Source organism: Aegilops tauschii, chromosome 5, assembly GCF_002575655.3.
Source record: "Aegilops tauschii subsp. strangulata cultivar AL8/78 chromosome 5, Aet v6.0, whole genome shotgun sequence".
Lineage (NCBI taxonomy): Eukaryota > Viridiplantae > Streptophyta > Magnoliopsida > Poales > Poaceae > Aegilops > Aegilops tauschii.
In genome coordinates, this window is record NC_053039.3 from 275116291 (window position 1) to 275143067 (window position 26777).

Below are 26777 nucleotides of genomic sequence, written 5' to 3' on the forward strand. Positions count from 1 at the left end.
ACGTCACGCATGGCCAGCTCACCCTGGGCGACCTTCAGCTCCTCGCAAGCCTGGCGGAACCAAGTCTGCGTCGCGGCGACGCGCACCTTGAGGTCCACCTCCACCTTGTCCACCATTGCCATCCTGGACTTGGCCTTGTCCAGACGGGCCGCGGTGGAGCGCCTGGAGCTTCCGAAAATTGGCGCCCATGGCCTGGAGAAGCCGCTCCTCCTAAGAACCGTCGCCGCCAGTGCTCGGCTCGTCAACAACCTCGAGCCCGGCGGCGGCAAGCACCTCCTCGTCGAACACCTCTCCCTCGACGGGCGCCCTGGAGCTCGACGCTCCTGGAAGGTGGACGAAAAGGTCGTCGCTCACCCTCAGGTACTTGCCGGAGCCAGAGGCAGCGGAGGAGGAAGGCTGGTCGTCAACCACCTCCTCCTCGGCAGCAGCCTTGCCGGCCTCCCCGGCGGGCCCCTTGCCGGCCTCCTCGGCAGTAGCCTCGCCGGGCTCCCTGGCAGGCCCCTTGGTGGCGTCTTCGGCAGTGCCCCTGGCGGCCTCCTTGGCGGCGATATTGTCGGCCTCCATCGCGGCGTCCTTGGTAACGTCATCAATGACGGTGTCTATGTCCTCCGGGTCCACCAAAGAAGGGCCTCGATACCGAAAAGGGGATAAGGCGAAGCCAAGAACAAAAAAAAAGAAAAGACAGGGACGGAAGACGAGTGACTTACCCATGCTGGGCTGGGAGGCAGAGGTCCCCTCCCCGCCAACATTTGGCGCCGAGGCGAAGCCACCAGCACCGGGGTTCTCCTCCTCCTCCTCCTCCGTGTGCATGGGCTCGGTGCTTAGCGCCCTTGCTAGGGACGCCCCTCGGGGCGGCGTGGTTGATGGGGGTGGTGTGTTGGAGGTAGCCCTCTATGGCTCCTCCTGCTGCTATCCTCCTCCTGCAACCACAGCAAGGTTAGCACCAAGAGATCGTGCCCCCGACACACGTCGATGAGGGGTGAGTGGTGAACTTACGCTGGGGGCTGTGCCGGGAGATGCTATCCGGGCTTCTCAACACCACCAGCGGAGTACCGGAAATCCCTGCCGGGGGCTGTATGCTCGCCGAAGCCCTGGCCCTCTTCACCCTTTGGGCCAGTGTCTCCGCATCCCTGCAAAGATGAAGACGAATCAAGATAAGTGGCACGATCCGAGAGACGGAGATGACAGAAAGGGACAAGATACTTACTCGTTCTCCACCTCCTCCTCTGCTGCTTTCCTCTTCCTCCTTGGGCTGAGGGACCCGAAGTCAAAGGTGACCTCCGCGTCTACGTCTGCCAGAGGAGGGGAGGAGGGCGGAGTCTGGATGCGCTTGGATGAGGAGGAGGCAGATGCTTTCTCCTTCGCCACCGCGGCCTTTGCCGATTTCTTCACAGCCGCGGCCCTCATTTGGCGCGCGGACGCCTCCTGAGCTTGCCGGGGCAACACGACCCTGTCGGGCCGAACTGGCTCGCTATAGGTGGCCCACCGCAGGACTCGCCCTCTCCCCGTGGCCGGAGGGTCGACAGCCTCGGCCTCCTCCGATGACGACTTGTCGACCACATCTTCGACAAGAGGGGCCCTGGCGCCGGCGCTGCTGGCCTCCCCAGCAAACTCCGCCCACTGGGCGAGCTCTTTCTCCTCCACGGCTGCCGCGACCTCGTCCTCCACGCCGCCGGTGCTGCCGGCCTACCCGACGAGCTCCGCCTCCGCCGCCCTGGCGGCGATGTAATCCAACTCAGCCTGGGTGGTGTCCTGAATGAGCAGCGGCTCGTTGCGGACGTACACCTCCGCCAGGCCATCAAAGAACTCCTGCACCTGCTCCTCCAGCGGCGGGGCCCAATTTTGGATGGGACCGTGAGCGTTGCAGTCCGGCATCATGGCGATGATGTTGGTCTGGCGCGAGTTGTTGCTCAGCGGGATCACCCCCACCGGCAAGCCAAACAAGGGCCCCTTGACGACCTTGCCGGCCTTCGCAGCCTTGCCGGACCTCTCGGCCCAGCCTTCATGGTTCACGTCAAGCTGAAAGATCCGCTGGCAGAAGTGAGCGTGCCCCATCACCGTGAAGTTGTGATTGAGGCCGGGGTGAAGCCTCATGATGTCAGCTGCGTTCTGGAAAAGCCAGGCCGGCCTCCCCTTGTTGTGCAGAGGAGCGATTCGGTGACGGAGGAAATCCGCCCCAATCATCTCCAGGGTAAGCCCGGCAACGGTGAGGCGGTGGATCCTGGAGGTGGTGATCTCGAGCTTGTCGTCTTGGGCGTCGACGTCGCCCCAGTCGTTCCTGCGGACCGCCGGCGCCTGGCGGACCCGGCAAAACTCATGTGGATCGTCCTCCTCAATCCAGCACCACCGGCCCCGCCATTCTTCCCACCTCTCCTTCTGGGCACCCTCCGGGTACGTCCCTTTGGACCTTGGGATCCAGGTGATGCAGCCAGAAATGGCGCCTCCCTTCTGGATGCGGGGGTAAAAATAATGGTGGAAGAGCGCCGTGTTGGGAAGAACTCCGGCGACGTCCTCACAGAGGTGGGCGAACAGAGCCATGCACGCCACAGCGTTTGGAGTAAAATCCAAAAGGTGGAAGCCAAATGTGTGCATGATATCGTTGAAGAAATCGGAGAAAGGGGGCAAAGGCCGCAAGAAAAGTAATCTACGAAGAACGGGTACGGATTCGGGGCGGCCTCGGCGCAATTGGCAGGGATAACACGCGTGGCTGGATGCCCCGTCGTCTCCCCCCCCCCCCCCCCCCCGTCTTGCATCCCCATCGGGGCTTGAAGCAGTCCCGAAGCTCGAACACGTCGACCGTCGAGGGGAAATGGCGAGCTGCGTCCGCTGCGCCGCCAACTCGCTCTTCGGCGGCTCACTCGTCCCGGCGTCCTTGGCCACTCCCTTGCCTCTGCTGGTCTTGGGTGCCATGGCGGCTGCAGAGAGCAAGGGACAGAAGACGGCGGAGATGTGGCGGCAATGAGTGAAGGCGAAGGCTTGCGAAGGAAGGAGAAGGGGACGGCGATTCCGAGATTGGGGAAGGCACGAAGGGTAAATGAGCAGCGCGCCCGCGGTTATTCCTTTTTACGGGGAAGGCGCGGGCCGCCTCTTTTCCCATTAACTGCGACATGACGCATGCGTGCGGGAACCGCCCCACGCATGACCCCCACGTCACGCACGACCGTCCACATCGCGCACAGGTCATGGGGAAGCGCAGCGGGCGAAAAATTACTGCAGTAAAATCCCGCCCCGACTGCCCACGCACCGTTCTGGGCCTGGCCCAACAACGTGTCGCGCCTATGTGTGGCCCAGGCCCGGGGGCTCCGGTCGGTGTACTAAAGTAGGGGCACTCCTTTATACCCCTTTACTTGTACACGGACAGTCAGAGCCGTGCCCACGGCCACGCTAAGCAGGGCAGAGGTGGGAAACTGGGAAGAAGCCAAAGCACAAGACGGCCAAGGCAACGCCAAGACTAGGAACACAAGAGGGCAAGGAGGCGAGGTGGACTCCCTCGGCAAGGTTCTTGCCGAGGCAGCCTCCGCAGCCCTGGCAAGGGCCTTGCCGGGGCAACTTGCCCAACACCAGCAGAGCAAGCCACCCTTGAGCCCAAGGGTTCCTAACACCGTCAACAACTACTTTGGAACGAAGGCTCGGGAGGCACCTCCATGGTGGCATGCAGATCTTTGTCAAGATCATAAACACACAAGATCAGATGAGGACCAGAAGACGGCGACCCTTGGCGGGATCCTAGCCGAGGAGATCCGCAAAACCCCCGGCAAGCGCCTTGCCGGGGACGACTGCGAAGCCACGGCAAGACCCTTGCCAGGCCCTCGGCAAGGCCCTTGCCAGGCCCCCGGCAAGGCCCTTGCCATGGGCGCCAGCAGGGCCACTGCTGGGCCCGCACCAGCCAAGACTCCGCCGCCATTCGCATGCAGCTGCCAGCCCAACCAGTTGGGCAGGCACCTGCGTGGCAACACGCGGCTTCCAAACCAGCTCAGCAAGCACTTGCGTGGTGGCATGCAGATCTTCATGAAGACCCTGCCACCGCGCCACCTCAGCAGCCTGCCTGCCTACATGGCACCGCACGCATCGCTGGCCTAGGCATGTGTTGAAGCGAGACGGAGCGGCGACGGACGGGACGGGCCTCGTTTCCGTCCCCGATAAAGCTAATGGACACCTAAGTAGCGCATTTAATGCGCTTTGTCCCGTAATGTCGAGCGATAAGCTCGCGAACTGTACGCCTTTCCACCTCCTGTGTGCCACTGTGGCAACCCCTTTTTCGACTATAAAAGGAGGCCCAAGGCATACTGGAGAGGGATTCGGCTCTTTGGAACTACACAGCCACCGTAGCTAGTTCAAAAGCTCAAGAACACTCAATACATCCACCAAAGCAGGACTAGGGTTTTACGCATCCACGCAGCCTGAACCTGGGTAAACGATCCTTGTGCTGGCTCCTGGACCTGCTCTTCTCACAACCCCGCGCCCGCCGACCATAGAAGGGATTCCAGTGATCCCATAGGTGTCGTTCCCACCGACACTGTGCTTGCCCCTTATGTTCCCGACTCTTCGGCTAAGGGGCAAAGGGAGCACCGCTATGATTGTTACTTTCGAGTCATTCGGGCTAGTACCTCAGACGGGTAAAGCCGAAAGCTAGCATTCTTAACGAACATAATCGGTCGGCAACGATGGAAGTGAAACATAGTAGGGTTCTTTTAAACCATGGCCATGGGCTTCGCCACCGAGATCACATGTCCTCTGACACGCATGGTCAACATGACACCGGGATAAGAGGAACTGTTGGAAGAACTATTTTTCTTGGAAGATGTTTCTTACGTTAAATAGTAACATAACACAACTCTCTGCCTCACTTTTATTTTTCGCACCACATGGCCGGATTGCCTTGTCTTCTGAAGTATCTAGCCTGGGCATTCACACTAGGAGTAGGAGACACTCCTTGGCAACTAGACAAGGAGGTGGAAGCCGATGTCCGGTTAAAAAGTCTAAGTGCATAGATTGGCACAAAATGATGTAAAGTACTTTGATACATAGAGTCATTATACGTTATTCGTTACACCTTATCAAGACCGTATATTAAAGAATTAAGGGCCCAGTCCCACTGAGAAAGACGAGCGACAGGCATCACATTTTCATACACCAGGCAAGTCGGCACCTCCTTCCCGCCAGCCCCTACAGGTCCTACTTCGGCAAGGTGTCCCGTCTCTATGCCGGTGAAGCGGGTCTTAACCATTGCCACGCCTCTCGTGCTCCCTCCCGATAGGTCAATATATTCCAAGCCTGTATTCGGTGTCGATCCACCTTGAGGTGCTCGGCGAGCTCGAACATGCCTTCGGGCACATTCTCTTCATCAGGCCATAGAGATTTAAAAACGATCTTCATAGATTTCCAAGACCTCTCGTATACCTCGGTCAGCTCCAACAGGGCGTCTTCAGACAAAGGATCACTGGTTTCTTGTGGCTGACCTGTCAACAAAACTATGCGCTCCAAGGGTTAGCTCCCATTGGTAACATATCATGTGTCAAGAGCCATTTAAAGGGATAGGTGCACTTACCGGACACAACCTTGCTCATTTTATGGTTCTTTGCGTCAGCAGTATCCAGTTGAGCCTTTAGCCTCTCAATCTTCTGCGCTTGCGGATCATTTTTTGCCTTGAGCACATTAGTGTCCTCTCTAATTCGGGTCAACAAATGGTGCCCGGCCAATCATTGTGACTCGACATATAGGAGTTCCTCTCGGGCCTACTTCAGGTTCTTCTCCATTTGATCAATGGCTTCCACTGCTATGAATAAAAGCCCCATTAATAGAGCCCTCACGTTCTTTATAAACAAAAAACTATAAATTGGATGCAAGTACTATGAGCTTCTCTAGTGAATTTTTTAATGTACTCCACCTCAGACTACGCGACATCAAGCTTCGTCTTGGTCTGGATCAGTACCTCGGAGAGACTTCCATTTTTCTCCGAGAGGTCTACAAATTAAAAGCATGTTTCCATCAAATCAACCCTTAATATGGCCACCCGTGTCCAAATCAAGGCTTGGGGCTACTAGGATTCGTGCTCATTTAAAAGACTTTTCAGTCACTCTGAATCCACTCATCGAACGTGTCATCCGACAAGTGCCTTAGGTGCTACTACCATATGCGGCAGCTCAGTCTATCCTTGAGAGTCGTCAGATGTAACCAAGTATTAATAAAGCTCGAACGGGAGTACGGACATCCAGAGGGTCTGGTATCAACTGGTACGAAAGGATGACTAAGGCTATTGAGCTTGGAGGCATCTTACGTGCAATCCTTGGACAAAACATCCACCGCCTTCTCAAAGACGGAACGGGTCACACCAAGATAGGCATCCACCAAACTGAGTGCGTTGAACTCTTAGCTGGAGAAGGCGGGGTTCCTTAAAGAAGCCCTTCTCCGCCGATGGTTCATACCGCTTTTGACCTCTGAGGTGGTGGCCGAACAGGTCCCCGAAGTCTCCGATTAAGGTACATCGGGAACGTTCCCTGAAGCGGGTATTGGCCTGGCACTGGTCTTTGGGGCCGAGGTTCCCATGGCATTTGCCTCCTCGGTTGATGATGCATGAGTAGGCTACCTGCACGGAAGATCAGATAGTTAAGCACTCAATGCCGAGGTAATCTTCAAAAGATCACTGTGTATAAGGTCACCTGTCCGGGGGAGGGGCATCGTGCTCCACCTCCGTGGTGGTGATACGTCTCCAACGTATCTATAATTTATGAAGTATTCATGCAAATATATTATCATTCTTGGATGTTTTCCAATCATTTTATAGCAACTTTATATCATTTTTTGGGACTAACCTATTGACCTAGTGCCAAGTGCGAGTTGCTGTTTTTGCTTGTTTTTTACATTGCATGAAATCAATATCAAATGGAGTCCAAACACCGCGAAACTTTTTGGAGATTTTTTATGGACCAGAACACCCAGGATGGGCCAGAGAAGCACCTGGGGGGTGCCCGAGGGGGGCACAACCCACCAGGGCGCACCTGGGGGCCCAGGCGCGCCCAGGTGGGTTGTGCCCACCTCGGTGGCCTCCCGCACCCCCTCTTTACCCTATAAATTCACAAATATTCTGAAAACCCCCTCGGGGTTAACCTAGATCAGAAGTTCCACCGCCGCAAAGCTCCGTAGCCACCGAAAACCAATCTAGACCCTTTCCGGCACTCTGCCGGAGGGGGGGAATCATCTCCGGTAGCCATCTTCATCATCCCGGCGGCCACCACAATGAGGAGGGAGTAGTCCACGCTCGGGGCTGAGGGTTTGTACCAATAGCTATGTGTTTAATCCCTCTCTCTCTCTCATGTTCTTCAGATGTCACGATCTTGATGTATCGCGGGATTTGTTAATATAGTCGGCTCATATGGTGTTTTCCCCTCTCTATCTTGTTGTGATGAATTGAGTTTTTCCCTTTGAGATTTCGTTGTTATGGGATTGAATACTTTTATGGATTTTTGAACACTTGTTATATGTCTTGCAATTGAATACTCGTGGTGACAATGGGGTATCGTATTCATTCACTTGATATATGTTTTGGCACTCAACTCGCGGATTCCCGAGGTGACATTGGGGTAATCTATGCACAGGGGTTGATGCACGTTCTTGTCTTTGTTTCTCCGGTAGAAATCTTGGGGCACTCTTTGAAGTTCTTTGTGTTGGATTGAGTATTATGAATATGAATTTGCTTTGGTGTTATTTTAGTGCGAACTCTAGGATAGATCGAAAGGAAAGAATAGCTTTGTGTTATTTTAGTACAAACTCTTGAATAGATCGAACGGAAAGAATAGCTTTGAGGTGGTTTCGTACCCTACAAACAATTTATTCTTATGTTCTCCGCTAGATAAGAACTTTGGAGTGATTCTTCATCGCACTTTGAGGGGTGGTTATATGATCCAACTATTTTAGCATTGTTGAGAGGTTGCACTAGTGAAAGTACGGACCCTAGGCCTCATTTTCAAGCATTGCAATACCGTTTTTGTGCTCGTTTACTATTTGCTACCTTGCTATTTTATTTATTCAGATTATAAAAATATATTTCTACCATCAATATTACACTTTTATCACCATATCTTTGCCGAACTAGTGCACCTATATAATTTCCATTGTATTGTGTGTGTTGGGGACACAAGATATTTCTTGTATTTGGTTGCAGGGACGTTTGAGAGAGACCATCTTCATCCTACACCTCTCACGGATTGATAAACCTTAGGTCATCCACTTGATTGAAAATTGCTACTGTCCTACAAAACTCTGCACTTGGAGGCCCAACACGTTTTATTGCTTTTGTTTCAATAAAGTGCCAAGTAAAGCCTTTGGGATCATGTTGGGTGATAGTTGGTTTGATCTTGCTGAAAAACAGAAACTTCTGCACTCACGAAAAGAATTCTCAATTTTAACAGAAGAGTGCTTTTGAGTTTATTATTTTTGCAGAAGATTAATATACAAATTTCTCACGTGGTCATAATTTATTCATAATTTTTGGAGTATCAGAAGTATGGTTAGAGTACAGATTACTACAGACTGTTCTGCTTTTGACAGATTCTGTTTTCAATGCATAGTTTACTTGTTTTCTAGTTTCTATGGCTTATATTGCTCCATATAAATTGTGGAAATGATATGCTACAGTAGGCATTGTGTGATAACAATTATGAATCTTGTCTTTGGCAGTACCAAAAGTGGAATGGTTTGCTCTTTATCATACTAACCTATCTCACAAAGTTCCGTTAAGTTTTGTGTGATTGAAGTTTTCAAGTTTTGGGTGAGATATTGATATGAGGAGAATAAGGAGTGACAAGAACCTAAGCTTGGGGATGACCAAGGCACCCCCAAGGAAATATTCAAGGAAGATCCAAGCAACTAAGCTTGGGGATGCCACGGAAGGCTTCCCCTCTTTCGTCTCCAACACTATCGGTAACCTCACTTGGAGCTATGTTTTCATTCGTCACATGATATGTGTTTTGCTTGGAGCGTCAACTTATTTTTTCGGATTTTCTTGCTGTTATTTAAAATAATGTGTTTCATCTTTTATCTCAATAAAATTGGCAATGATAGCCTTTGCCATGCTTATTTTGCAAGTATAATGTTGCTGTTTGAAAACAGAAAGTTTATGGCTGTTGCAAAAATTCCCTAGAAAAGTCAGAATGTGATAAAATGTTGAATCTTTTTGCAAAATGAGCTCTAATAAATTTTCTATAGTGTGGCCAATTTTCATAACTTTTGGAGTTGAATAAGTATTGATACTCTTGCATTCTTTACAGACTATACTGGTTTGGCAGATTACGGTTATGTTTGCATATGTTTGCTTGTTTAATGATTCTATTTGAGGATAGGAGTATTAAATATGCAGAGGCATTTAGTATGCAATGTTGAATAATAATTTTAGTGATTTGCTATAGTAGAGAATGATAAGGTTTTTGCATTGGTTTATACTAACTTATCTCACGAGTTCTTGTTGAGTTTTGTGTGGATGAAGCTTTTGAGATTTAGGGAAACTATGATATAAAAGGAATTAAGGAGACACAAAATCTCAAGATTGGGGATTCCCAAGGCACCCCAAAATAATATTTCAAGAAGTCTCAAGCATCTTAATGGCTTCCTTAATGGCAGATGGACGTCAAAACGGCATTCCTTAATGGCTTCCTTAAGGAAGAGTTGTATATGATGCAGCCGGAAGGTTTTGTCGATCCTAAGAATGCTAACAAAGTATGCAAGCTCCAGCGCTCAATCTATGGGCTGGTGCAAGCATCTCGGAGTTGGAACATTCGCTTTGATGAGATGATCAAAGCGTTTGGGTTTACACAGACTTATGGAGAAGCCTGTGTTTACAAGAAAGTGAGTGGGAGCTCTGTAGCATTTCTCATATTATATGTGGATGACATACTATTGATGGGAAATGATATAGAATTCTTGGAAAGTATAAAGGCCTATTTGAATAAGTGTTTTTCAATGAAGGACCTTGGAGAAGCTGCTTATATATTAGGCATCAAGATCTATAGAGATAGATCAAGACGCCTCATTGGTCTTTCACAGAGTACATACCTTGACAAGATATTGAAGAAGTTCAGTATGGATCAGTCCAAGAAGGGGTTCTTGCCTGTATTGCAAGGTGTGCAATTGAGCACGGCTCAATGCCCGACCACGGCAGAAGATATAGAAAAGATGAGTGTCGTCCCCTATGCCTCGGCCATAGGGTCTATTATGTATGACATGCTGTGTACCAGACCTGATGTAAACCTTGCCGTAAGTTTGGTAGGAAGATACCAAAGTAATCCCGGCATGGAACACTGGACAGCGGTCAAGAATATCCTGAAGTACCTGAAAAGGACTAAGGATATGTTTCTCGTTTATGGAGGTGACGAAGAGCTCGTCGTAAAGGGTTATGTCGACGCTAGCTTCGACACAGATCTGGATGACTCGAAGTCACAAACCGGATACGTGTATATTTTGAATGGAGGAGCAGTAAGCTGGTGCAGTTGCAAGCAAAGCGTTGTGGCGGGATCTACATGTGAAGCGGAGTACATGGCAGCCTCGGAGGCAGCACAGGAAGCAGTCTGGATGAAGGAGTTCATTACCGACCTAGGGGTGATTCCCAATGTGTTGGGCCCGATGACTCTCTTCTGTGACAACACTGGAGCCATTGCCCTTGCGAAGGAGCCCAGGTTTCACAGGAAGACCAGGCATATCAAGCGTTGCTTCAACTCCATTCGTGAAAGTGTTCAAAATGGAGACATAGATATTTGTAAAGTACATACAGACCTGAATGTAGCAGATCTGTTGACTAAACCTCTCCCTAGGGCAAAACATGATCAACACCAGGACGCAATGGGTGTTCGATTCATCACAATGTAACTAGATTATTGACTCTAGTGCAACTGGGAGACTGTTGGAAATATGCCCTAGAGGCAATAATAAATGGTTATTATTATATTTGTTTGTTCATGATAATCGTCTATTATTCATGCTATAATTGTATTGTCCGGAAATCGTAATACATGTGTGAATGCATAGACCACAACGTGTCCCTAGTAAGCCTCTAGTTGACTAGCTCGTTGATCAACAGATAGTCATGGTTTCCTGACTATGGACATTGGATGTCATTGATAACGGGATCACATCATTAGGAGAATGATGTGATGGACAAGACCCAATCCTAAGCATAGCATAAAAGATCGTGTAGTTTCGTTTGCTAGAGCTTTTCCAATGTCAAGTATCTTTTCCTTAGACCATGAGATCATGCAACTCCCGGATACCGTAGGAGTGCTTTGGGTGTGCCAAACGTCACAACGTAACTGGGTGACTATAAAGGTGCACTACGGGTATCTCCGAAAGTGTCTGTTGGGTTGGCACGGATCGAGACTGGGATTTGTCACTCCGTGTGACGGAGAGGTATCTCTGGGCCCACTCGGTAATGCATCATCATAATGAGCTCAATGTGACTAAGGCGTTAGTCACGGGATCATGCATTGTGTTACGAGTAAAGAGACTCGCCGGTAACGAGATTGAACAAGGTATTGGGATACCGATGATCGAATCTCGGGCAAGTAACATACCGATTGACAAAGGGAATTGTATACGGGATTGATTGAATCCTCGACACCGTGGTTCATCCGATGAGATCATCGTGGAACATGTGGGAGCCAACATGGGTATCCAGATCCCGCTGTTGGTTATTGACCGGAGAGGCGTCTCGGTCATGTCTGCATGTCTCCCGAACCCGTAGGGTCTACACACTTAAGGTTCGGTGACGCTAGGGTTGTAGAGATATATGTATGCGGAAACCCGAAAGTTGTTCGGAGTCCCGGATGAGATCCCGGACGTCACGAGAGGTTCCGGAATGGTCCGGAGGTGAAGAATTATATATAGGAAGTCCAGTTTCGGCCACCGGGAAAGTTTCGGGGGTTACCGGTATTGTACCGGGACCACCGGAAGGGTCCCGGGGGTCCACCGGGTGGGGCCACCTATCCCGGAGGGCCCCATGGGCTGAAAGTGGAAGGGAACCAGCCCCTAGTGGTCTGGGCTCCCCCCATGGGCCTCCCCCCATGCGCCTAGGGTTGGGAACCCTAGGGAGGGGGGACTTCCCCCTTGCCTTGGGGGGCAAGGCAACCCCTTCCCCCCCTTTGGCCGCCGCCCCCCCATGAGATCTCATCTCTAGGGCCGGCGCCCCCCCAGGGGGCCTATATAAAGGGGGAGGGAGGGCAGCAACACATAGCCTTGGGCGCCTCCCTCCTCCCCTGCAACACCTCTCTCTCTCTCGCAGAAGCTCGGCGAAGCCCTGCCGGAGACCCGCTACATCCACCACCACGCCGTCGTGCTGCTGGATCTCCATCAACCTCTCCTTTCCCCTTGCTGGATCAAGAAGGAGGAGACGTCGCTGCACCGTACGTGTGTTAAACGCGGAGGTGCCGTCCGTTCGGCACTCGGTCATCGGTGATTTGGATCACGGCGAGTACGACTCCGTCATCCACGTTCATTGGAACGCTTCCGCTCGCGATCTACAAGGGTATGTAGATGCACTCCTTTCCCCTCGTTGCTAGTAGACTCCATAGATGCATCTTGGTGAGCGTAGGAAAATTTTAAAATTATGCTACGATTCCCAACAATATCCAGTTGGATATGGGTAGCATGAGTATTATTGTTGGCATCACCCTTGATAGGTGAATACGTTGGGAGGCGAAATTATAAGCCCCTATATTTCTATGTGTCCAGTTGAAACGTTTTGCTCATGTGTATGCGGTAAGTGTTAGCAATCATAGAAGACTATAAGATGGTTGAGTATGTGGAGCTCTTACTTAAACTCCGTTGAATAAGTTGAATTGCAATTGCTTGGTGACTAAGAACATAGGTTGTTGAGTTTCAAGAGAATTCATTGTTTTAACCTTAACATGTGAATGGGTTGCTACTTTAACATGAGAAGTTTTATAAGAAATAACTGTTGTTATGATGCTAGGAAAAGTGATTGAAATTAAATTGATCAAACTTATGCACTTTGCTAGCATCCACACTTCATAAATTATTTCATTTATCATTTACCTACTCGAGGACGAGTAGGAATTAAGCTTGGGGATGCTGATACGTCTCCAACGCATCTATAATTTATGAAGTATTCATGCCAATATATTATCATTCTTGGATGTTTTACAATCATTTTATAGCAACTTTATATCATTTTTTGGGACTAACCTATTGACCCAGTGCCAGTTCCTGTTTTTTGCTTGTTTTTTACATCGCAAGAAATCAATATCAAACGGAGTCAAAACACCGCGAAACTTTTTGGAGATTTTTTATGGACCAGAACACCCAGGATGGGTCAGAGAAGCACCTGGGGGTGCCCCGAGGGGGCACAACCCACCAAGGCGCGCCTGGGTGCCCAGGCGTGGGTTGTGCCCACCTCGGTGGCCTCCCGTACCCCCTCTTTACCCTATAAATTCACAAATATTACGAAAACCCTCGGGGTTAACCTAGATCAGAAGTTTCGCCGCTGCAAGGCTCTGTAGCCACCGAAAACCAATCTAGACCCTTTCTGGCACTCTGCCGGAGGGGGGGAATCATCTCCGGTGGCCATCTTCATCATCCCGGCGGCCACCACGACGAGGAGGGAGTAGTCCACCCTAGGGGTGAGGGTTTGTACCAGTAGCTATGTGTTTAATATCTCTCTCTCTCTCTCGTGTTCTTGAGATGTCACAATCTTGATGTATCGCAGGCTTTGTTAATATAGTCGGATCATATGGTGTTTTCCCCTCTCTATCTTGTTGTGATGAATTGAGTTTTTCCCTTTGAGATTTTGTTGTTATCGGATTGAATACTTTTATGGATTTGAGAACACTTGATATATGTCTTGCAATTGAATACTCGTGGTGACAATGGGGTATCGTATTGATTCACTTGATATATGTTTTGGCACTCAACTCGCGGATCCCTGAGGTGACATTGGGGTAATCTATGCATAGGGGTTGATGCACGTTCTTGTCTTTGTTTCTCCGGTAGAAATCTTGGGGCACTCTTTGAAGTTCTTTGTGTTGGATTGAGTATTATGAATATGAATTTGCTTTGGTGTTATTTTAGTACAAACTCTAGGATAGATCGAATGGAAAGAATAGTTTTGTATTATTTTAGTACGAACTCTTGAATAGATCAAACGGAAAGAATAGCTTTGAGGTGGTTTCGTACACTACAAACAATTTATTCTTATGTTCTCCGCTAGATAGGAACTTTGGAGTGATTCTTCATCGCACTTTGAGGGGTGGTTATATGATCCAATTATATTAGCATTGTTGAGAGGTTGCACTAGTGAAAGTACGAACCCTAGGCCTCATTTTCAAGCATTGCAATACCGTTTTTGTGCCCATTTACTATTTGCTACCTTGCTGTTTTATTTATTCAAATTATAAAAATATATTTCTACCATCAATATTACACTTTTATCACCATCTCTTTGCTGAACTAGTGCACCTATACAATTTGCCATTGTAGTTGGTGTGTTGGGGACACAAGTGATTTCTTGTATTTGGTGGCAGGATCGTTTGAGAGAGAGCACCTTCATCCTACACCTCTCACGGATTGATACGCCTTAGATCATGCACTTGAGGGAAAATTGCTACTGTCCCACAAAACTCTGCGCTTGGAGGCCCAACACGTGTCTACAAGAATAAAGCTGCGTAGTAGACATCAGGTGGCTGTCTGCAGAGGGACACCCTGTGCGGCTGTTGGGGGGCCTTTAGGGGTTAGAGCAGCGCGCGGGCGCTCCCAGCATCGGCCCTTAGGAAGAGGAGTCAGGGTGATCAGGGCCTCATGGGTGGAAGTTCTCTTTGGAGTAGAGGCCGGAGGAGACTTTACTGATGAGGATGGCCGGATCCCATAGGTCAGGGTGATAGCTACTTTTGAGCCATCAAGGCTCTCTTGATAAAAAAATCCCATCCCCATATAAGGTGGATAATTCTTGATCTTCGTGGAAGCAGGGGTCGTTGTTTTGAAGATATACCCCTGGCTCAGGCACTGGGCAGCGTAGTGTCTCGACCCAACGTTTCCACCTCTGTTCAGAAATGTTGAACAACTGCTTAAAAGTATAAAATATACTGCTCGGATGGACGAGGAGGTTTAGAGAGGCTTACAACTTTGGTGGGTCTGTAGTAAGAGAAGCCGTCTATAAACTTCTGCTTGGCGAAATCCGTCGGCTCCCCCTTTTATATACCGGCCAGGGCAGCGCTGAAGGCCGCTTGGTCCTTGACACCCCCCTTATTGATCGGGTGGCGCCGTTGGTTCTATTCTACATCCACAACAGATGCATACATTGCCAAAGAGGTTGGACTCTGATACGTCTCCAACGTATCTATAATTTTTTATTGTTCCATGCTGTTATATTATCATTCTTGGATGTTTTACAATCATTTTATATCATTTTTTGGGACTAAACTATTGATATAGTGCCAAGTGCCAGTTGCTGTTTTCTACTTGTTTTTTACATCACACAAAATCAATATCAAACGGAGTCCAAATGCGGTGAAACTTTTTGTGGATGTTTTTTGGACCAGAAGACGCTAGATGGGCCAGAGAAGCACCTGGGGGGTGCCCTGAGGGGGGCACAACCCACCAGGGCACGCCTGGCCCCCCAGGCGCGCCCAGGTGGGTTGTGCCACCTCGGTGGCCTCCCGCACCGCCTCTTCGCCCTATAAGTTCCCAAATATTCCAAAAACCCTCGGGGTAACCCTAGATCAGAAGTTCCGTCGCCGAAAGCCCGTGTAGCCACGAGAAACCAATCTTGACCCCGTTCCGGCACCCTGCCGAAGGGGGAAATCATCACCAGTGGCCATCGTCATCATCCCGGCGGCCACCATGATGAGCAGGGAGTAGTCCACCCTCGGGGCTGAGGGTTTGTACTAGTAGCTATGTGTTTAATATCTCTCTCTCGTGTTCTTGAGATGGCACGATCTTGATGTATCGCGGGGTTTGTTAATATAGCTGGATCATATGGTGTTTCCCCTCTCTATCTTGTTGTGAATTGAGTTTCCCCTTTGAGATTTCATTTTATCTGATTGAATACTTTTATGGATTTGAGAGCACTTGATGTATGTCTTGCTATGAATACCCGTGGTGACAATGGGGTGTCATATTGATTCACTTGATATGTGTTTTGGCACTCAACTCACGGATTCCCAAGTTGACATTAGGGTGATCTATGCGTAGGGGTTGATGCACGTTCTCGTCTTTTGTTTCTCCCGTAGAAATCTTGGGGCACTCTTTGAGGTTCTTTGTGTTGGATTGAGTATTATGAATCTAAATTTGCTTTGGTATTATTTTAGTATGAACTCTTGATAGATCAATCGGAAAGAATAACTTAGTGTTATTTTAGTAGGAACTCTTGATAGATCAATCGGAAAGAATAACTTGGTGTTATTTCAGTACGGACTCTTGGATAGATCGATCGGAAAGAATAGTGTAACATCCCAAATATTCAATTTGGAATGTTATACATAGATCATTCTTACATATCATATTTTATTGCATTTTGTTTTGCGATCCTAGAAATTCTACGCAACTCAAGGACCCACGGAGAGAGTTGGGGATTTCATTATTTTCATATTTGGGTTTTCTCAAATTTTGAAAATGGGATCATTTGTTTTAATTATTTTTCTCTCCGAAAATATTTCATATCAAAATATAAGAGAGGAGATAATATGACTTCTCCACAAATAATGAAATATTGGAGGAAAAATATTAAAAAAATAAATATTTGATTTTATTTGGATTTTATTTGGATTTTATTTGATTTTATTTGAATTAGGAAAAATACGCGTTTTTCAAAATTGCCTTTTAGGCCCAAATAAATGTTCATCTTGTCCGGCTTATTTTTAAAGGACGGGAAAAAATTATTTCGGGATTTTTGGAGTCTGTTTAGTATTTCTTTTCTTACTTTTTTTGCACGTCCGAATTATTTTAAAAAAAGTCAACCGACTCCGGGCCGTACCCGAGCGGGACTCTTCGGGCTAGCCTTTAAAAGCCCGAGACCCCGAGCCCCAGCGCCGCCAGCCCACCCGAAACCCTAGTCGATCCGCCGCCGCCTCGGGACCCGCGCCGCCGCCAGCGCCGCCGCCGCCCGACCCGCCGCCCGCGCCGCCACCCGCACCGCCCCGCCACTCGCGCCGCCCCGCCGCCGGAGCCATTCGCCGGAGTTAGAGGTAGCCGCCGGTTTTTTTTATAAAACCGATTGGTTTTATTTCGTAAACCCTAGTTTCGGTTTTGTTTAGATCGGTTCGGTTTTTTTGGTTTATTTATTTTGCGGACGTTCGTCCGTACGTTCATTTTAACGAACGGTTTTCGTTGTTTAACCGCAGACAGCGAACGTTCGTTCGTTAGCCTGTTCGTCAGTTTTTCTTTTTCTCGGATTTCCGCGATTATTTTCGATCGCGATTTCTGATCTGATTTTCGTTTCAGTTTAACTTTTCGCTCGTTTATCGGAATCAGGCGATTCAAGCGCCTAGAGTTTCATCTCGAAACCCTCTTTCTGTTTAACCAACTCAAACAAGTTTTTGCTACTGTAAAATTTGACTTAGGTCCAGATTAGTAAACGAAGCTTGTTTCTTTTGCCGTTTGAGTTTCGTTGCTTCGTTCGATTTGATTCTTTTTGCAAACCGGAGTTCTTAAGTTGAACTTTCCGGTTAGATCTCTTATTTTGAGTTTTATTCATGCACCCTTGCTTCATTGCTTATGTATGTATTGTTTATTTGCGATAGAGTACCCGGAGTGCGAAGCGTGCTACTACGAGTCTCTAGGTTTCACGGATCATCAGCAAGGCAAGTAACAGTTTGATCATACCTCTTCACCACCCAGTTTTATTGCATTAGATCAATCGTACAACTATTGCATGATTAGGATCTGATTAATATGTGGGTTTTGGGAAGTAGATGAGGTAGTACCTATTGCCCTGTTTACTATCAAACCTTTGGGAGTTACTTCTACGTTTGCTTATATTGCTATGCTATGCTCGTAGACATGGATTGGGTTTGAGTCTATTTTCATGACTGATGTGAGATTATTAATTAATGGATCAACTTAAGGTGGCTACTTTAATTTACATCTGGGTGGATTGAGGCACCTGGAGAACCCAGTGTTGCCTGTATTTTTGGATATCCCGGAGTACCCGTGTGATCATCCTATGGACCGCCACCCAGGCTCAAAGGGATCATGAGATTATTCATGCTAGAAACTTTCGTGTGCAGCCACATAGGTTACATGATCTCTTGAAGAGGTGGGCTAGCAGATGTAGGGGAAAGTAGGTGTAACTGTCCACCGGAGTAAAGAGTATTGTTTCTGAAAGACTGTGTCTCGGTCATCCGTTTCTTAAACACCATGTAGTGCGAGAAATCAATCGGAGGCGATCGAGTCTTGTGGGGAAAAGTGCACAAACCTCTGCAGAGTGTACAAACTAATCATGGTTAGCCGTGTCCCCGGTTATGGACGTCTTGAGTATCTAGTTCTTGGATTATCATGTGAATCTCATCATCATGTTACTTAATTTAATATGATTGGGTTAATCATGTTCTTAATTGGGATTGAGTTGGAGGTACCTTCTCAATGTTTAACAACCACCATGATAGTTAAATAAAATTTATTCCTTTGTGGTAGGGAAAAATTGGCTTTTCGCAAAACTGTAACCATAGAGCTTTCCACCTGCCAAATATGCATGTAGTGATAGCATTATTCTGTTCATTACTCTCTATGTGTTACATTGCCAGCATATTCCATGTGCTGACCCGTTTTCGGGCTGCAACATATCATGTTGCAGACTTTTCAGACGACGAGTAAGGAGCCTTAGGTCGTGGTCTTATACTCAGTGATGTCGTTGGAGTTGATGGACTCACTTTATCTTCCAAGCCTTCCGCTGTTATCGTTTTTAGATGGCCTTAAGCCATATTTATTTGTATTGAGTTCTCTTGAACTATTCGATGTAATAAGTGTGTGATTGCTACTCTGTTATAAATCCTTCAAAGTACTGTGCATGCCAGCATTACCGATCCAGGGATGACACTGATGCACGGAGACTAGACTGTTTGAGGTCTGGTCGCTACAAAGATGGTATCAGAGCACACGCTGACTGTAGGACACGACCACTAAGCTAAAGCCCTAGATCACTACTCTCTTCTCATTTCTGACTCCTCTCCTTTCTTCCACTCTTTTAAGATGGCGGATGCAAGGAACAAGTTCGCGCAACCAGATGAGGATACACCTTTTGGACGACACTTGAAGGAAGTTACTAAGTATCTGAACATCGGAATACCAAGCTTCACCGGAACCTACAACGCCACACTACCAGAAGAGGAGCGCTGGATGATTCAAGTTCAAGTTCCAGGAAGGACGTTCACGCCAGTCACTGAGCCCATAGAGTTTTCCTTTGATGCACCAACCTGGAGTCTAGGAAAGAGCATGGCAGCCCACATCACCATGGGACGCATTGGAGAAGTGTACCACAATGATCTCAAGGATACTATCTATCAGATTTGTGGGCGCCGAGACGAGCAATGGGAGATGATCAGCACCAGGAAGGATAGATCTATTGCAGCTTTCATTCAGGAGTTAAACCAGCACATTCGTCACCAGGAGAACCAGATGTGCGCAGACATGATAGAACTGAAGAAGGCAAAGACTAGGATCATGGAACTAGAGGAAGAACTCAAGGCTACACGCGAGGATTATATGGAGGAAATCGTCGCACTAGTGGAGAAGAACGGCGACCTGACACAGAAGCTAGGAGTTTTCATGGGAGACCCCGCACCAGGAGGAGATGACGATTCTACTTGCCCGGAGAACTACATCATCACCGACAACACTGACTCGGACCCCAGTGATGATGATTGGGAGGATGAAGCCGGAGCAGATATCATGGAGTCTTCGACTGAGCAATTTTTCTAGTAGACCACCAAATTAGTAGTAGTATTCCACCATGAATATAGTATAGTTCAAGCACTTTGTAACGATAGTTAGATCGGTTGTATGCCTTGTTTGAATTGATTGAAGTGATATGGTAGTGTTTGTCTCATGTGCATATGGGTAGTGTTTTCCCTTTAGACCTCATTCTATCCTATTTTCTCATCTTTTCTAAACCATCAGATGCCTCCGAGACGCGACACCGGATTTGTTTTCCCACCGGAGATCACTCAGTTGATTTAGCAGCAGAATGCCCTGATGCAAGTGCTAGTTCAGAACCAAGGCAACAACAACAACAACAACCCACCACCACCACCACCTGTTGATCACTTAGCCCGTTTTCTTAGGCTGAATCCGCCGGTGTTCCCCAGTAGCACCGAGCCGATTGTGGCAGATGATTGGCTCCGCAAGGGTGGAAGGGAGCTGACCACTGCAGGATGCACAGATGCGGAGAGAGTGCGTTTTGCCGCACATCAGCTCGATGGACCCGCAGCATCATGGTGGGAGAATTACACAGCCACTCACCCCATTGACACTGTCACATGGGACCAGTTTCAGCAAGCTTTCCGTACTGCCATATTTCAGCCGGAGCTATGGCCATGAAGAAGCATGAGTTTCGCAACTTACGCCAAGGAGGACGTACCGTTGGCCAGTACGTGGAGGATTTTAGTAAGTTAGCACGTTATGCCCCAGATGACGTTGCTACGGATGCAGCTAAGCAGGAGAAGTTTCTGGAAGGACTGAATGATGAGCTGAGCATGCAGTTGATGGGGGCAACTTTTAACAACTACCAGGAGTTGGTAGATAGAGCTCTCATGATTGAAGGGAAGCAGCAGCAGATTGAGAGCCGTAAGAGGAAGTATGGACAAGGAAAGTACAGTACAGGAGCTCACCAGAAGCCTCGTTTTACCCCGAACTCGGGAGGACACCTTCAGCATAACCATGGAGGTCACAATCACAATGGAGGGAGCTCGCACAATCATAGTGACCCCAAGAATGGCAATGGAAATGGAGGAAGCAATGGACAGAACCGTACCAACCCATCAACCCCAGCCAAGAGGGATCTAAGCCATGTTACTTGTTTCAAGTGCCAGAAGACTGGACATTATGCAACTGAATGTCTGGAAGCTAAGAATGGAAATGGCAATGGAAGCTCGGGGAAGAAGCCGAACCCTTTCAACAGGGGACAGGTGAACCACGTTAATGAGGAGGAGGTCGAAGCACAGCCTGATGCAGTAATAGGTAGGTTTTTGGTTAAGTCATTTACTGCAATCGTTCTTTTTGATACTGGTGCATCGCATTCATACATATCAAGGGGATTTGTGGATAAGTTTAAGTTGCCCACTAAAGTTCTCAGAACACCTATGTTAGTAACCTCGCCAGGAGCAGAGTATATGGCAAGCCAAGGATGTTTTCAGATGCCATTGCCCATAGGTAGGCATGTTTTCCCCTCAGACCTAATAGTTTTGGAGTCGCAAGGTTTGGATGTGATTTTGGGAATGGATTGGCTATCGATGTATGGAGGAAACATCGATTGCGCCAGTAAGACGATTTTGCTTACTATCCCAGAAGGAAGAAGGATTAAGTATGTCTCCCGGCATGTGCCGAAGAGGACTCAAGTAAATTCCTTATCAGGAGTTGTACAGGAGGAAGTACCAGTGGTGAAGGATTTCCCTGACGTATTTCCAGAGGAGTTGCCAGGCATGCCACCAGACAGAGACATTGAGTTTTTTATTGAGCTTTTGCCAGGCACTGGGCCAATATCTAAGAGACCGTACAGGATGCCCACTAAGGATTTGGAAGAAATTAAGAAGCAGATTAAGGAGTTACTAGATAAAGGATATATTCGCCCAAGTTCGTCACCTTGGGGATCACCAGTACTTCTAGTGGAGAAGAAAGATGGATCGTTGAGGATGGTTGTTGATTATCGTGAATTGAATGAAGTAACAATCAAGAACAAGTACCCACTGCCGATGATCAATGATCTGTTTGACCGACTACAAGGAGCTAAAGTATTTTCCAAGATTGATTTGCGATCAGGATACCACCAGTTGAAGATTCGAGAGCAGGATATACCCAAGACAGCTTTTACCACAAGGTATGGGCTATATGAGTACACCGTTATGTCATTTGGCCTGACTAACGCACCCGCCTATTTCATGAACATGATGAACAAAGTGTTTATGGAGTTTTTGGATAAGTTCGTCGTAGTGTTCATTGATGATATTCTGGTCTATTCGAAGAATGAAGAAGAGCATAAGGAGCATTTGCGTTTGGTACTTGGAAAGCTCAAAGAACATCAGTTATATGCCAAGTTCAGCAAGTGCGAGTTTTGGTCAAAGGAAGTTGCATTCCTTGGACATGTTATATCCGGAGAAGGAATAGCAGTAGATCCCACCAAGGTTAACACTGTGACAAATTGGGAGTCACCCACGACAGTTGGACAAATCCGGAGTTTTCTGGGACTCGCAGGATATTACCGGAGATTCATCGAGAATTTCTCGAAGACTGCAAAGCCTATGACGGAGTTGTTGAAGAAGGACACCAAATTCAAATGGACTGAGGAATGAGAGGCTAGTTTCCAGGAGTTGAAGAAACGTTTGGTTACAGCGCCAGTGTTGATTTTGCCAGATCAACGCAAGGATTATGAAGTATATTGTGACGCTTCTCGTCGAGGACTTGGAGCAATGCTAATGCAGGAGGGAAGAGTTGTTTCATATGCCTCACGACAACTTAAACCCCATGAGTTGAATTATGCTACACATGATTTGGAGTTAGCAGCCGTAGTGCATGTGTTGAAGACGTGGAGACATTTTCTCATCGGAAACCATTGTGAGGTGTACATGGATCAAAAGAGTTTGAAGTACATTTTCACGCAGAAGGAGTTGAATCTCAGGCAAAGGAGATGGTTGGAGCTCATTAAGGATTATGATATGAGATTGGATTATCACCCGGGGAAGGCTAACGTAGTAGCCGATGCGTTGAGCCGCAAGAGCCATGTCAACACACTCATGACCGGAGAGTTACCCAAGGAGTTAGCAGAGGATCTTCGTGAACTATATTTGGAAATAGTTCCGAGAGGCTATGTAGCAGCATTGCAGATTCAGTCTACTTTGATGGATAAGATCAGAGAAGCCCAGAAGACAGACAAGGAAATTGCTGAGATAAAGGAAAGGATGAGTAAAGGAAAAGCCAAGGGATTTCGTGAGGATGAGCACGATACCTTATGGTTTGAGGACCGCGTTTATGTGCCCAATGATCCGGAGATCAGGAAGTTGATCTTGCAAGAGGCCCATGATTCACCATATTCGATTCACCCAGGAAATACCAAGATGTACCTGGATTTAAAGGACAGTTTCTGGTGGACCGGAATGAAGAAGGATATTGCGGAGTATGTAGCAGTTTGTGATGTATGTCAGAGAGTAAAGGCAGAGCATCAGAAGCCAGCAGGATTGTTACAACCATTGCCGATACCTGAATGGAAGTGGGATAAGCTAGGCATGCATTTTATCACAGGATTGCCCAGGACTCGTTCAGGCTATGACTCGATATGGGTTGTAGTCGATCGTTTGACGAAGGTAGCTCATTTCATCCCAGTAAAGACCACTTATACAAGTGCTAAGTTGGCAAAGATATACATGACCATGATCGTATGTCTGCATGGAGTTCCGAGGACCATTGTATCAGATAGAGGAACCCAGTTTACTTCAATGTTTTGGAATCAGTTGCACGAGACTTTGGGTACCAGGCTAGAGTTCAGTACAACCTTCCATCCACAGACAGACGGACAGACCGAGAGAGTCAATCGGATTTTGGAGGACATGCTGAGAGCTTGTGCGCTAGATTATGGATCTAGTTGGGATGACAATTTGCCATATGCAGAGTTCTCTTATAACAACAATTATCAATCCAGTTTGAAGATGGCCCCTTTCGAAGCTCTGTACGGAAGGAGGTGCAGGACACCGTTGTTGTGGGACGAAGTTGGAGACCGCCAGTTGTTTGGACCAGATTTGATTAAAGAGTCTGAACAGAAAGTGAAGTTGATTCGCGATAGGCTCAAGGTAGCCCAGTCCAGGCAGAAGAGTTATGCGGATTCTAAACACAAGGAGACAGTTTACGAAGTCGGAGACAGAGTTTATCTTTGAGTATCACCACTTCGAGGAGTGAAGCGCTTTGGAGTTAAGGGAAAGTTAGCGCCACGTTTTGTAGGACCATACAAAGTTTTGGAGCGTATCAGTGAAGTTGGTTACAAGTTGGAATTGCCTGGAGGATTGTCGGGAGTTCACGATGTGTTCCATGTTTCTCAGCTGAAGAAGTGCCACGCAGAGATGGCTGAGATACCACTGAGAGATACAGTGCCACTGGAAGCGATTCAGCTGGATAGTGATTTGACCTATGAGGAGAAACCAGTCAAGATTCTCGAATATGCCAGCCGAGTCACCCGCAGCAAGGTTATCAAGTTTTGCAAAGTCCAGTGGAGTCACCATACCGAGGAGGAAGCCACCTGGGAGCGAGAGGAAGATCTACGGAAGGACCACTCTCACCTATTTTCTAGCCAACCTGAATCTCGAGGGCGAGATTCATCTTAAGGGGGGTAGGTTTGTAACATCCCAAATTTTCAATTTGGAATGTTATACATAGATCATTCTTGCATATCATATTTTATTGCATTTTGTTTTGCGATCCTAGAAATTCTACGCAACTCAAGGACCCACGGAGAGAGTGGGGATTTCATTATTTTCATGTTTGGGTTTTCTCAAATTTTGAAAATGGGATCATTTGTTTTAATTATTTTTCTCTCCGAAAATATTTCAGATCAAAATATATGAGAGGAGATAATATGACTTCTCCACAAATAATGAAATATTGGAGGAAAAATATTAAAAAAACAAATATTTGATTTTATTTGGATTTTGTTTGATTTTATTTGAATTAGGAAAAATACGCGTTTTCAAAATTGCATTTTAGGCCCAAATAAATGTTCATCTTGTCTGGCTTATTTTTAGAGGACGGGGAAAATTTATTTCGGGATTTTTGGAGTCTGTTTAGTATTTCTTTTCTTACTTTTTCTGCACGTCCGAATTATTTAAAAAAAAGTCAACCGACTCCGGGCCGTACCCGAGCGAAACTCTTCGGGCCGGCCTTTAAAAGCCCGAGACCCCGAGCCCCAGCGCCGCCAGCCCACCCGAAACCCTAGCCAATCCGCCACCGCCTCGGGACCCGCGTCGCCGCCGCCCGACCCGCCGCCCGCGCCGCCCCGCTGCCCGCGCCGCCACCCGCGCCGCCCCGCCGCCCGTCGCCGCCAACCACCGCCGCCGGAGCCGTTCGCCGGAGTTAGAGGTAGCCGCCGGTTTTTTTAAAACCGATCAGTTTTATTTCGTAAACCCTAGTTTCGGTTTTGTTTAGATCGGTTCGGTTTATATATTTTTTTGGTTTATTTATTTTGCGGATGTTCGTCTGTACGATCGTTTTAACAAACGGTTTTAGTCGTTTAACCACAGACAGCGAACGTTCGTTCGTTAGCCTGTTCGTCAGTTTTTCTTTTCTCGGATTTCCGCGATTATTTTCGATCGTGATTTCTGATCCGATTTTCGTTTCAGTTTAACTTTTCGCTCGTTTATCGGAATCAGGCGATTCAAGCGCCTAGAGTTTCATCTCGAAACCCTCTTTCTGTTTAACCAACTCAAACAAGTTTTTGCTACTGTAAAATTTGAGTTAGCTCCAGATTAGTAAAGGAAGCTTGTTTCTTTTGCCGTTTGAGTTTCGTTGCTTCGTTCGATTTGATTCTTTTTGCAAACAGGAGTTCTTAAGTTGAACTTTCCGGTTAGATCTCTTATTTTGAGTTTTATTCGTGCACCCTTGCTTCATTGCTTATGTATGTATTGTTTGTTTGCGATAGAGTACCCGGAGTGCGAAGCGTGCTACTACGAGTCTTTAGGTTTCACGGATCATCAGCAAGGCAAGTAACACTTTGATCATACCTCTTTACCAACCAGTTTTATTGCATTAGATCAATCCTGAAACTATTGCATGATTAGGATCTGATTAATATGTGGGTTTTGGGAAGTAGATGAGGTAGTACCTATTGCCCTGTTTACTATCAAACCTTTGGGAGTTACTTCTACGTTTGCTTATATTGCTATGCTATGCTCGTAGACGTGGATTGGGTTTGAGTCTATTTTCATGACAGATGTGAGATTGTTAATTAATGGATCAACTTAAGGTGGCTACTTTAATTTACATCTGGGTGGATTGAGGCACCTGGAGAACCCAGTGTTGCCTGTATTTTTGGATATCCCGGAGTACCCGTGTGATCATCCTATGGACCGCCACCCAGGCTCAAAGGGATCATGAGATTATTCATGCTAGAAACTTTTGTGTGCAGCCACAAGCTATTATGGGCTCTAGCGTAGTTGAGTAGGTTACATGATCTCTTGAAGAGGTGGGCTAGCAGATGTAGGGGAAAGTAGGTGTAACTGTCCACCCGAAGTAAAGAGTATTGTTTCTGAAAGATTGTATCTCGGTCATCCGTTTCTCAAACACCATGTAGTGCGAGAAATCAAGCGGAGGCGATCGAGTCTTGTGGGGAAAAGTGCACAAACCTCTGCAGAGTGTACAAACTAATCATGGTTAGCCGTGTCCCCGGTTATGGACGTCTTGAGTATCTAGTTCTTGGATTATCATGTGAATCTCATCATCATGTTACTTAATTTAATATGATTGGGTTAATCACGTTCTTAATTGGGATTGAGTTGGAGGTACCTTCTCAATGTTTAACAACCACCATGATAGTTAAATAAAATTTATTCCTTTGTGGTAGGGAAAAATTGGCTTTTCGCAAAACTGTAACC